Here is a 13,004-nt window from a genome sequence, read left to right on the forward strand (position 1 = left end):
TTTACAGCTGCTGCGCTCTGGACTGGGTGGGAGCTGTGGAGAAGGCTGGGCTGCAACTGGGGAAGAGAAAAGCATGATGGTCTTGCCTACGGCAGGAGCTGTGGAGACAGAGAAGAGTTTAGGAAGCAGGAAAGGTGGAAGTGGGGAAATGTCTGGTGAGCAGGGAGTCTGAGACAGAAGGAATAGCTGACATTCAGAATGGGGACAGACATGGGATGAGGACAGGTGACTTCCCTGCCCCCACTGTAACAAAGCACCACAAACGGCCACTTGAAATGACACCAATTCATTACATTACAGATCTGGAGGTCAGAGTCCCAAGTGAATCTAAGGGGACTGAGTTCAAGATGTCAACAGAGCTGCATTCCTTCTGGAGGCTCCATGGAAATCCATGCCTTATCCTTTCCAGCTTCTGGAGGTCCCTTTCTCTGTCTTCATAGCCAGCAGTGTAGCATCTTCCAATCTCCCTCTCTCTCTCCTTCAATCTCCCTCTCTCATTCTTTCTCTGACCTCCCTTCTGCCCTCTTAAAAGGGCCCTTGTGATTGCATTGGACCCACTCAAATAATCCAGAATTTCTTCTTAACTTAATCCCATATGCAAAGCCCCATTTGCTGGGTAAGGTCACATATTCACAAGTTCCAGGGATTTAGATGTGGACGACTTGGCAGGAAGGAACCTTATAATTCTGCACATATGTGAGTCTGGGGTCCTGGTCAGGGATAGAGGATCACAAGATACCAGTCACCCTTTATTAAACCCCAAACAGCTGACCAAGGCTGTAAAATCTGCACTTCAGAGATCCTGCCAATCCACAGACAGGCTTAGAGGGAGAAGAGGAAGGATGAAGCAGAGGAAATGCAGTTTCTAGACACGTGGCTTGATAAACCTAACCTAAATTTTTCCCAGGAAGGGGGGAAATAAGGGGAAAATCAGATTTAAGAAATCAGCCTGGAGGAGCCCCAGGGGCACCACTCTTCCCCACACTGAATGTTAGCAGAGTCGCTCTAGAACAGCCCTACCCAACTTAACCATATTCCTCCTATACTCTAGATCGTCCTATGGCTCCCTATTATCCTCAGGATGAACTCCAGCCTCATTAACATGGCACTCAAGACCCTGTCTTGTCTTCCACTGGTCTACCCTGCTGCCCTCATTTCTTCCCGTCCTCCCAAAACCATAGTTATCTTAGACCAACTGAAGCCTCTAGAGCAGATGCTCTTGATGCCCTATAGCCACCTCTTAGCAGGTGGAGCACCCATCCCCCAGCTGCTGTGAGTATTGCCTACTAATAGCTCACAGCTTCCCCTTCCCCAGTGTCTCCATAAACCCTCAGACCCAGCCCAGCTAGTAACCCAAGGTCACAGGGCCACAAACGGCAAGCCCCACAGTAAGATCAACTCATGGTGGTATTTAGGTTCCAGGTTCCCCATGGGGTCGGGCTGAGGCGAGCTTCCGATGTGAGACCACCTCTTTACTCAGCTCTTTTCCTCCGTCCCACTTGGTCTCCCTCACCCTGCCTCTGCTAAACACTCTCCCCAGCAAACCCCACAGTAGGGCCCAAGCTCCCAAATCCCCAACAAAGGGCCAACTATGTTAACATTTTTCCAAACAGGTGCATTAGAAAGTGGAGGATCAGTAACGTATCCTCCAGACTGAGAAGGCACCTTAAGACCAAAAAACAAAGCAAGCCACTCTATAGCACTTACACAGAGTTGTGTTCAGGGTAACGTACTGACAGGTGGATTGACAGGTGACTATCCATGGGGAAGACGGTCATTCTCCACAACTACTCTCTGCCCAGTCCAGAAGTAATCCCCAGCTTTTAGGGAGCGAGGGGCATGGCGGTGAGGTCACCGGACAGTTACCTAAAGTGGGGCCTTCTGTGCATCACATTGGGGAAGATCAGAATAAGCCTTCCCACTTCCCGATCAGAGCATACATTAACATCCATGGGGCCTAGAACACATAGTCCCCAGCGAGGTCAGTGCGTAGACATGAGCAAGAGGGAGGGCCCAAGATGGAGTCAGTGTTGTTAGCACTCCTACAAGGTGATATCCAAAATAAAAGATACCTGGTCAAAGGAGGGCACTGACCAATCAGAATGGACACTGGCTGTGAACCTAAGACAAGATCCAGGGGTCACATCTGGTGCTAGCCACCAACCCTTCGGCAGCTGGATCATGGGATATCTTATGGTAAAGGCTAGATATGCTGTTGGCTTGGAGTCACGACTATTTACCAACTAGAACAGAAATATTTCCATATCTTTTTAAGCTTAAGGTGTACAATGTGTTGATTTGATTTGTTTATATATTGCAATCTGATGGCTGCCATAACATTAACTAATACCTCCAACATGTCACACAATTGCCAATTTTTTTTTCTGGTGAGAACATTTAAGATCTAGTATCTTTGCAACCTTCAAGTATATAATACAGTATTGTTAACTATAATCACGCTGCTATGCAGAAAATCCCCAGAACTCACTCCTCTTCTAACTCCGAATTTGTACCCTTTGACCAACATCTTCCCATTTCCTCCACCACCTCCACTCCTGGTACGTGTTTCACTTTTTTAGATTTCACTTAGAAGTGATAGCACACGGCATTTGTCTTTGTCAGAAGATCCACCACCCATGTTGTTACAAATGGCAGGATTTTCTTCTATCTCATACTGAAATAACATTCCAGTGTGGTGTGTGTGGGGGGGGTGGCATGTTCTTTATCCATTCATCCATTGATAGACACTTAGATTGTTTTCATGTCTTGGCTATTGTGAGCAATCCTGCAATGGACATGGAAGTACATATTCTCTTTTTGATATCCAGTATTAATTTCCTATAACTATATACCTAGAAGTGGGATCACTGGACCATTTAGTGCTTGTCCAAGAGAAATAAAAACATATATCCACAGAAGGAGTCATACACAAATGTTTACAGCTGTTTTGTTCACAATTGCTGAATGCTGAACAGAGTTCAGAAGTCCATGGACAGGTGATGTGTCTACATGATGAAGGCAGGAGCTACTAGGACCTCAACAGTATGGATGAATCTCAAAGATCTCATGCAAGGAAAAGAAGCCAGACGTGGGACGCCTGGGTGGTTCAGTGGCTGAGTGTCTGCCTTTGGCTCGGGGCGTGATCTTGGAGTCCCGAGATGGGAGTCTCGCATCAGGCTCCCTGCATGGAGCCTGCTTCTCCCTCTTCCTATGTCTCTGCCTCTCTGTGTGTGTGTCTCTCATGAATAAATAAATAAAATCTTAGAAGAAGAAGAAGAAGAAGAAGAAGAAGAAGAAGAAGAAGAAGAAGAAGAAGAAGAAGAAGCCGCCAGACGTAAAGGAGAGGGATCCCAAGGAGTCTGAAGGTTGGAAACTCAGGCAGGATTTCCAGATTTCTATGCTCGTCTGGAAGCAGAATTCCTTCTTCCTTGGGAGACCTCAGTTTTTGTTCTTAAGGCTTTCAACTGGTTAAATGAGACCCACGTACGTTATGGAGGGTCATCTGTTTTCTCAAAGTCCACCAATCTCAGTGCTAACCACATCTTTAAAATACCTTCACAGGGATCCCTGGGTGGCGCAGCGGTTTGGCGCCTGCCTTTGGCCCAGGGCGCAATCCTGGAGACCCGGGATCGAATCCCACGTCAGGCTCCCGGTGCATGGAGCCTGCTTCTCCCTCTGCCTGTGTCTCTGCCTCTCTCTCTCTCTGTGTGTGACTATCATAAATAAATAAAAATTTAAAAAAATTTAAAATACCTTCACAGCAGCATCCACACTGGTGTGTGGCCACACAACTGATCCCCAAACTGCAGCCAAGTGGACACATAAACTTAACCACCACAAAGTCCAACAACAGGAAATTCTAGAAAATTCTAGTTGGTGAGTGGGAGGGGAACAAATCAGTGGTTGCCTAGGGCCAGGAGTGGGGGGTGTAGGAGGGAGGAAGAACAAGGGGCTCAAGGAAATTTAGGGAGATGATGGAAATGTTCTGCATCTTGCTTAGAGCAGAGGCTTTCAAAACTCATCAAATTTTACACTGTGAAAGGAAGCAGCTTGTACATAAATCACTGCTTGATAGAGTTAAGATTGACTGCAAAATTTAAAAAAAAAATTATCCACCATGCCACCAAATGATTTTGTTGTGCATTCATAGAAAGGAATCAAATTATTTTATGCTATATAAAGCGACCAGAAGACATGCATTTTGAGTTTCTCCAGTGAAGTGAGGTCTCTTCCATTTGTTTTCATCTAGAGCTGATCTCATTTCACAGCAATGAATACATTTGGCCTTGAGAGCTGCAAAGCAATCTAAATCTATAATTCCTTAAAAATATTAACCAGAAAACAACCAAACACAGTACGGTTTCTGTTTCCTAACTGCCCTGTGAACTGATAAGAAATATTTCTTGGGAATCCCTCCTCCTCAACAGTTAGAGCTTGGTCACCATGTTTGGAACCAACATCGTCTGCCATCGTGGGAACTCGCAGAGGATTTGCTTTTGCATCTCCCTAGCTTTGCTGCCTCCACATGCTCGATTTGCGAATTTCTGCAGCAACTCTGATCCTCGAGTGGCTTCTGTGATTGTTGCATCTCCCAAGAGGCAGAAGCAAGAGCTGGAAGGGCTGCTATCTACCCTGGACCTCATTCGGATGCTGCCAGAAGTAGAACCAGAAGAGGATATGGAAGTGCAGAAGCTTTGAGAGGTTCAAAATAAGCCATCGTATTTATTCCCCGAACACAGGGCCCCAGAGTTCAGGCAAATGGGGCAGAATTTGAGGGAAGTGAATCTCCAAGAATGTAAGTGGTGGCGTAAGAAAACCATGGTGAACACGGGGTTTTTTTCTGTCCCTCACCAGATGCCAGGGTTTCTGTGCATTGTTTTGTGCAAATGTCCCTGGCTGAGGGGAAGTGGAGACCAAAGCTCATCCTACGCTAGGTTGCACACCCTGGGAGTGGGCCTGCATCTGACAATGGCGGGGGTGGGGAGCACCTTTTGCTAATTTTCACAAAGACTCCTGGCAACCATCAGAGGCTACCAAAGGAAGTTCTTGGAGGGGCTTTTAATTTTTACATTAAAAAAATTTTTATTTTTTATTCATGAGAGACACAGAGAGAGAGAGGCAGAGACACAGGCTGAGGGAGAAGCAGGCTCCATGCAGGGAGCCTGACATGGGACTCGATCCGGGATCTCCAGGATCACACCCTGGGCTGAAGGCAGGGGCTAAACCACTGAGCTACCAGGGCTGCCCTAATTTTTACATTTTTAAAAAAAATATTGATCTCACCAAGCTCATTCTTCAGACTTAAATAGAGTGATCTTAAGAGAGAGAGAGAGAGAGAGAGAGAGAGAGCTGTCCTATGCCTGACTTCCTTGCCTGAAATTCCATATTACTCATTCCTTTGGATAAAAGCATTTCTCTTCCAGAAAATGCAAAGCTCTGACTTAACGGGCTCCTGAGAGCCTTTGCACTTGCTGTTTCCTCTGCCCAAAATGCATGTTTACTCCCCATTTTCCATGCTGAGTGCTCTCCACGAATTTGGGCCTCGGCCATCCATTGAGGAACAAGCCCTGCCCCCATCGAGCTGCTCCGGGCCTGCTACTCAGCATTATTTTTCTCCACAGAGCTGACCTCCAAACTCAAATTGAGGACACTTCATGACTCAGCTTTATCTCCTGCCCCTTTCTGCCTGCAGAGACCATTGTGGCCTGGGCAGGAAGGAAGGCACAGCTCATATGGGGCTCTGTGACCGTCCTACAGAACCAGCCTGACGCCTGGCCTGTCTGATGTCTATCAGATGGGCTGGGGGGTTAGGGCAGCATTTATATATTTTTCTGCCTTCTTATATTTCTTATGTTGTCCTTTGCTTTCTCTTTTCTTTTCTTTTTTTTTTTTCAGGGGCAGGAAGAGGCAGATGGAGAGAGAGAATCTAAAACAGACTCCGCGCCTACCACAGAGCCTGACACATGGCTCGATCTCACCACCTGAGATTGTGACCTGAGTCGAAACCAAGAGTTGGATGCTCAACTGACTGAGCCATCCAGGTGCTCCTTTATGTCTTTATTTTTATTTTATTTTTATATCTTTCTTTCTTTTTTTAAAAAAAGATTGTATTTATTCATGAGAATACACAGAGAGGAGACAGAGAGATAGCCTGTCTGATGTCTATCGGTGCTTTTCCCCAAATGGATCAGAAATGGGGAAGACTCGGAGCATCTGGGTGGCTCAGCGATTGAGCGTCAGCCTTTGGCTCAGATCATGATCCCAGGGTCCTAGGATCGAGTCCCGCATCGGGCTCCCTCCATGGAGCCTGCTTCTCCCTCTGCCTGTGTCTCTGCCTCTCTCTGTGTGTCTCTCATGAATAAATAAGTAAAACAATTTTAAAAAAAAAGTAAACTCAACAGCAAAGAAACAAACAATCCAATCATGAAATGGACAAAACACATGAACAGAAATCTCACAGAGGAAGACATAGACATGGCCAACAGGCACATGGGAAAATGCTCTGCATCACTGGCCATCAGGGAAATACAAATCAAAACCACAATGAGATCCCACCTCACACCAGTGAGAATGGGGACAAGTAGCAAGACAGGAAACAACAAATGTTGGAGAGGATGCGGAGAAAAGGGAACCCTCTTACACTGTTGGTGGGAATGTGACCTGGTGCAGCCACTCTGGAAAACTGTGTGGAGGTTCCTCAAAGAGTTAAAAATAGATCTGCCCTACGACCCAGCAATTGCACTGCTGGGGATTTACCCCAAAGATACAGATGCAATGAAACGCCTGGACACCTGCACCCCGATGTTTATAGCAGCAATGTCCACAATAGCCAAACTGTGGAAGGAGCCTCGGTGTCCATCGAAAGATGAATGGATAAAGAAGATGTGGTTTATGTATACAATGGAATATTCCTCAGCCATTAGAAACGACAAATACCCACCATTTGCTTCAACGTGGATGGAACTGGAGGGTATTATGCTGAGTGAAATAAGTCAATCGAAGAAGGACAAACAGTATATGGTCTCATTCATTTGGAGAATATAAAAAATAGTGAAAGGGAATAAAGGGGAAAGGAGAAAAAATGAGTGGAAATATCAGAAAGGGAGACAGAACATGAGACTCCTAACTCTGGGAAATGATCTAGGGGTGGTGGAAGGGGAGGTGGGCAGGGGGTGGGGGTGACTGGTGATGGGCACTGAGGGGGGCACTTGATGGGATGAGCACTGGGTGTAATTCTATATGTTGGCAAATTGAACACCAATACAAAATAAATTAAAATAAAAATTTAAAAAAGTTTTAAAAAGAAAGAAATGGCAAAGACTGGAGACAAAGGAGGTGATGATGCTAATGATTTGGGAATCAACCATGGCAGGTGTATTTGTACCTTGGAAATTGAAACGTGCTGTCCCAGCATCCACTGATTAAATCCGCTTCCTCCATCACCCCTCTCCCCCCGCCCCATCTCCTGCAACTTAAATTTCAAACCCATAACGCTGACTTCCAGCCTTGCCTTAAAGCCTTAAAGTCTGGTCTTTTTTTTTTTTTTTTTTTGAACAGTCGAAGGCAGAAAGGTTTGCATGCGAAGGCCACGTTAGCCACTAGATGGCAGCAGCACATAGCTGCAGACTGATGCCTGAGACACAGAGATCCACCTTCTGTGACCACCGGGAGCAATCTCCAACACCAGGGAAACCCAGGGTTCTGGGCCCCTGTGGAAGGGTTGTCCTCAGGTAGATAGTCCTCGGGTATTATGATGGGGCCCTGCATGAACATCTGCCCCAGGAAGAAACTCTGGGGGGTGATAGATATGCTAATGTCCTTGATACTGGTAATGATTTTACAGGTAGATACGGTTAACACCAAACTCATTGTGACATATACGTTCAACACATACAGCTTTTTAGGTACTGATCATACCTCAACAAACCAGTTTTAAAAAGAAGAAAGGAAATCTGCCCCATGCCTGACTTCCCTGAACTTCCACCATTAGAGAGTTATTCCTTTAGCTTAAACGTTTCTCTTCCAGAAGATACATGGTACTGACTCAACAGCCCAAGTGCAAGCCCCTGGAAGGGATTGAAGAAATGGGAAGGGCCTTCAGACCAGAGAATAAAGGCTCTGGCTAGAGCCCCCTCCACCCACAATACGTTTTGCCACCTTTTTAACCGTATAAACACGAACTTGTTCCCTCAGAGCCCTGGAATCCCAGCTCTCTATTTCTCCCTCTTGCCCTGTCCTAGTCTCTGGAGGCTGGGAGTGCTCGAACCCAAGAAGACCCTGAGATTAAGACTTCCGTGGGCCCCTCTGGATGGGTCCTTCCGTGGAGTTTTGGGTGAATGAGAAGGTGTGCCATCGGTCGGCGTGATGGTGCTGAGAAGCTGCAAAGCCAAAAGCACCAGGAGCCCTTTCTGGTGCCCAACCTGCGCTCATGAACAAGCACACACGTGCAGACACACACAGAGATACACACATACACACTCCTCCCTCTGCTCTCTCCTGCTCTCTTCCCCAAGGAGGGACCCAAATCCGCAGACGAGGTTGCGGCGCTACTTGTGCCTGTCCACCAGGGGGCAAGCTTGGCTTTAATTTGGGGCCACTTGCAGTGGAAATGTCCCCGATTTGTGTCTTGGCGTTTAGGATCCCTGCTGTCTGATCCAGGGGCTGACTTCAGGTGTGGAGGTCTTCATCTGAATTTATGAGTTCCCAGGACCCCGGGCACATGCGCGAGTCTATTTGAGGGTGTGTGTGACTGTCTACTTCCTGCACCACCTGTTGGGCATGGAGGTAGCCGTGTAAGGATTCCAGGTGTGTCCCTGTGTCTGGCTGAGCCTCCAATATATGTCTCCGTGTCTATGGACCAGCTTTATATGTGCACGTGTGTGTACACACATGCCTGTGATTGCCTGTAGAAAGAGGGTGTTGGTATTTTTGTATCTGTGCGTGTTTCTATTCATTTGTCTGTTTTTTATGATTTTGCAGGAGTGTTTGGGTCTGCAGTCTGTTGGCCTGTTGCAATGCAGGGCGGGCAGGGGAGGGCAGTGGGGTGTTACCCTGTCTGTGTGTCTCTAGAGCTGTCTGCCTACAGTTGTATGTGGGCAAATGCTTCGTGCCTGCCCGCATCCATCTGTGTGTCCACGTGCCAGGCTCTGTTGGGTGTATTTGGCCATGTGTGTGTATTTGGAGGTTGTGTTTCTTCATGACCATCTCTGTGTGTTTGTACTGTCGTGGGGTGGGGGTTCTTTATGAGGGCTTTCGTGTGCATCTTAGGTGTGTGTTATGATTTGAGGTGATTCCCCTCAAAAATCCACATGTTGACGTCCCAAATCCCCAGTATCTTCAGAATGTGACCTTGTTTATAAATAAGGCTTTTGTGGATAGAATGTACTGAGTTAAATTGAGATCATCCCGGAAGTACGGTGGGCCCTTCATCCAGCCTGATGGGTGTCCTTAAAAGAAAGAGGGATTTAGACATAGACATGCACACAAGGAGGACAGAATGGGAACGCTGGATTGTGCCACGAGCTAAGGAACTACCAGAAGCTCAGGGAGGCGACCAGAACAGATCCCTGTGTGGCATCTCCAGGCCAAGCACAGGCTTGCCAACCCCTTGATGCTGGACTTCTGGCCTCCAGAACTGAGATAGTAAGTTTCTGCCGTTTGAACCACCCAGTCAGTAGTCCTTTATTACAGCAGCCCAAGGGAGCTGCAGGGTGTGTGTTTGTGTGTGTGCGCGCGCGCGCGCACGCACATCCCCAAGCAGACAGGTGTAACTGACTGCCAGTATCAGAGAACTTCTGAGTTAGGGCATTGGGGGGCCGCTATGTGCTCCTTTAACTCTCTGCCATTAGTTAGCTCCTTTAACAGCTGTGCCCTGGAACCCAACCCCCCCCCCCAGCCATCAGCAGGCCTCCCCAGAGCTCACCTGAGGCCCCTCATCATCTCCACCACATCACCAAGAAGCAGCTTCCTCCAGCAAGTGTCTTCAGGAAGCCGGTCACAGCCTCTCCCTTCCTGGCCCCCTGGAGGGACACCTAAGAAGGCAGATCTTACATCAGGCCTGACCTGGGCTCCGTCTGACAACTACTTCAGCCCCCCTCCCTCCCCTTCTAAGAAAAGTCAACCCTTTGCAGTTCTCAGAACCCACAAAGCACACCATCACTTCCACCTCCCCCTAAAAAAAAATGTCCCTGCATTTTTATTAAATACTCCAGCTCATTGCTCAGGCACCACCCTAGATGTTTCCTCCTCCAAGAAGTCCTCCCTGACCATCCCCTCAACCCAAGCCTGGGTGAGGCATATGTCTCCTTTCCCATAACCCCTTGCTTCCCTCAACCTGAAACTCCTCACTGCTTGCCATGATCACCTGGTTGATTGGTAAGAATCCTACTTAGATTGTATGCACTTGGTAGGCAGGTCTGTGCCTGATTCATTCACATGGCACAAAGCTGGTGTATGAGTTTGCTCAGGCTGCCGTGACAAAGTGCCACAGACAGGACAGCTTATAAAACAGACATTTACTGTCTCAAACCCAAGATCAGATATTGGTTGGGTTGGTTCTTCCTGAGGCTGCTCTTCTTGGTTCACAGATGATCTGTGGATGGGTCTGTGTCCCCATACCTATAAGGACACCAGTCATGTGGGATGAGGGCCCATCCTCATGACCTTATTTTAATTTACTCACCACTGTCAAGACTTCATCTCCAAAAACAGTCACATGCTGAGGTCCTGATTAGGACTTCAACCCATGAATTTGGAGAGGGTTCAGGTTAACCCAGAACAGCTGGTGTTATTAGCTGCTTATCACCAACAGGAGTGAATAAATCAGTGTTTGATACAAAGGTCCCTCCCGTTAATTCTGGCTTTGTTCTGAGTATTCACACCTCTCTCAGGATTAAACATTCCTGTTCTGTTGATGCTAGTCTTAGCCATTCAACTTGCTTTAGCCAATGAAATGCAAGAGGAAGTAGTACGCCATTCTCTGGAAGAAACTTTGAGAGCCCCTGAGCGGTCCTGCCATCTCTCCTTTCTTTCTGGCACGAGTCTGGCATATCCTGAGCCTGGAATGTCTCAAACTGCGGGGCTACTCCTGCAATGCCTTCTCCTTCCAGAAACTTCTTCAGCACAGTTGAAGCTAATACCTGAAGGAGCTATTTGTATGACAGACCGGAAGTCACATGTGGCTGCAGCAACACTTAGCCTAAGGCGAGGAATGATAGTTTGCCCTATAAAGACCCCCAAGTCAGGGTTGAGAGCCCAAAGCATGGCTGGCATCAAAGTTCAGCCTGGGTCTGGTGGATGGTGATGCTCAGGACCTCCAAGAACAAGTCCATGACCTCTACCTCATTAGCACCACTGAATTAGCCCGGGTAGCCTCCTTAGGCCTTTGGTAAATTCATGATGTGGCTCAGGGAGGGGAGTCATTGAGGAAGACAGAAGCCCTCTCATAGTCCTTGACCTCTGTGATTCCAACACCCCCATTTCCCATTACACGGTCCTTCAAACATGGAAAGTTCTTCCAGACTTCAGAGTCCAGATCATCACCTGGCCAGGTGCATGCAGGTGCTGTCTGGGCACTGGTTTCCTTGGGTTGAGGACAGAACCAGAAAACTCTAAGGTTCCCACCAGCCACTGGAGCGATGGTTAAGAGGGTGGCTTTGCATCTTGTTACCAGCCAACTCTGCACCCTCAGGTGGTTTCCCATCTTTCTCTAGTTCAGAGAGGTGAAGTCACTTTTTCAAAATGTTACAGCTAATTTTACAGAAACAAAGCTGATCTTGGGATCTTCCCAGAGCTGTGGTCATGATGCTCTATTGCGCATGAGGCTAGTTGTGAGATAGCATTGGATGGTGCGTGTGAAGCACTGGCTTGACATGGGGCTGCCTCTGTTATTAGAGTGTGGGGAGTAATATTTAGAAGTATTAGCTCTTTTCCCCAAAATTAACATATAACCTATGGCCCTTCCCCAGCCCTGGCCACCATCTTTTTTGCCTCCAAAGGGGTGTTTCTACAACCTGCAGGAGAGTTACCAAAGAAATAGCGTTTTGGCTTCTGAACTTCAAAAGCCTTTTTAGAGATTTTTGCATCTAGGCTTTTGAACCTCAAAAATCGAAGCCCCAAAGGATGCCCAATAATAAAAATCTGATCACAGTGGGTGCCAGGGGCTGGAGGGAGGAGGAAATGGGGAGTTGTTGCCTAATGGGGAGACCAGAGTTTTTGTTTTGCAAGATGAAAAATTCTGGACATTGGTTGCCCAACCAATATTCGTCACACTACTGAACCATACTCGTAAAACTGGTGAGGATAATGGATTTTATATTGTGTATATTGGGCCACAATTTTTCAAAAATTAAATTGATTAAGCAAAAAGAAAAAAAAATCTGGCCATGTATGTGGAACGGCATTCATCAGACTGAAGCAACTTTTCCTTCAATAAGAAAGGTCATGACTCTCCAAGGCAGAGGGGAAGAGATAGGTCCAGAGAAGCATCCCTGTATCTTATCCGCACACCCCAGTTTAGATGGCTTCAGGGCAATAAGAGAAAAAGAAGGTTCCCTGGAGGCCTATGGACCCCCGGATATAGCAAGCTCCGCAGAGGTTCTCCACACCCTGCATATGGCAGGATCCATTGGGTAGGGATGGCTGCAAAGAGGTTGTACACACAGTTTCTCTGTACTTCAGGGACAATGCAGCAGACCCTGTCAGCACCCCGCCCACCCACTGATCATATCTAACAGGTCAACAGCTCCAGAAATGCCTGTGGTTCTCCAGCCACCAGAGCATGCACTGCCTAGATACAAGCAGTTCAGAAGCAATGACTGATGGAAGTTGGTGAACACATATCCCAACTCCCTTGACCTTCAACTACAAGGAACGTTCTGTATGGACTTCCAGGGGGGTTCCCCAACAAGAACGAGCCCCTGCTGCCCACAGCTGTCACCTGCTCATCAGTGCTCCCTTTACTGGCTCCTCCCTTCTCCCTCCCTTCTGGTTACTTCTTGGGATCA

Source organism: Nyctereutes procyonoides, unplaced genomic scaffold, assembly GCF_905146905.1.
Source record: "Nyctereutes procyonoides isolate TBG_1078 unplaced genomic scaffold, NYPRO_anot_genome, whole genome shotgun sequence".
NCBI lineage: Eukaryota > Metazoa > Chordata > Mammalia > Carnivora > Canidae > Nyctereutes > Nyctereutes procyonoides.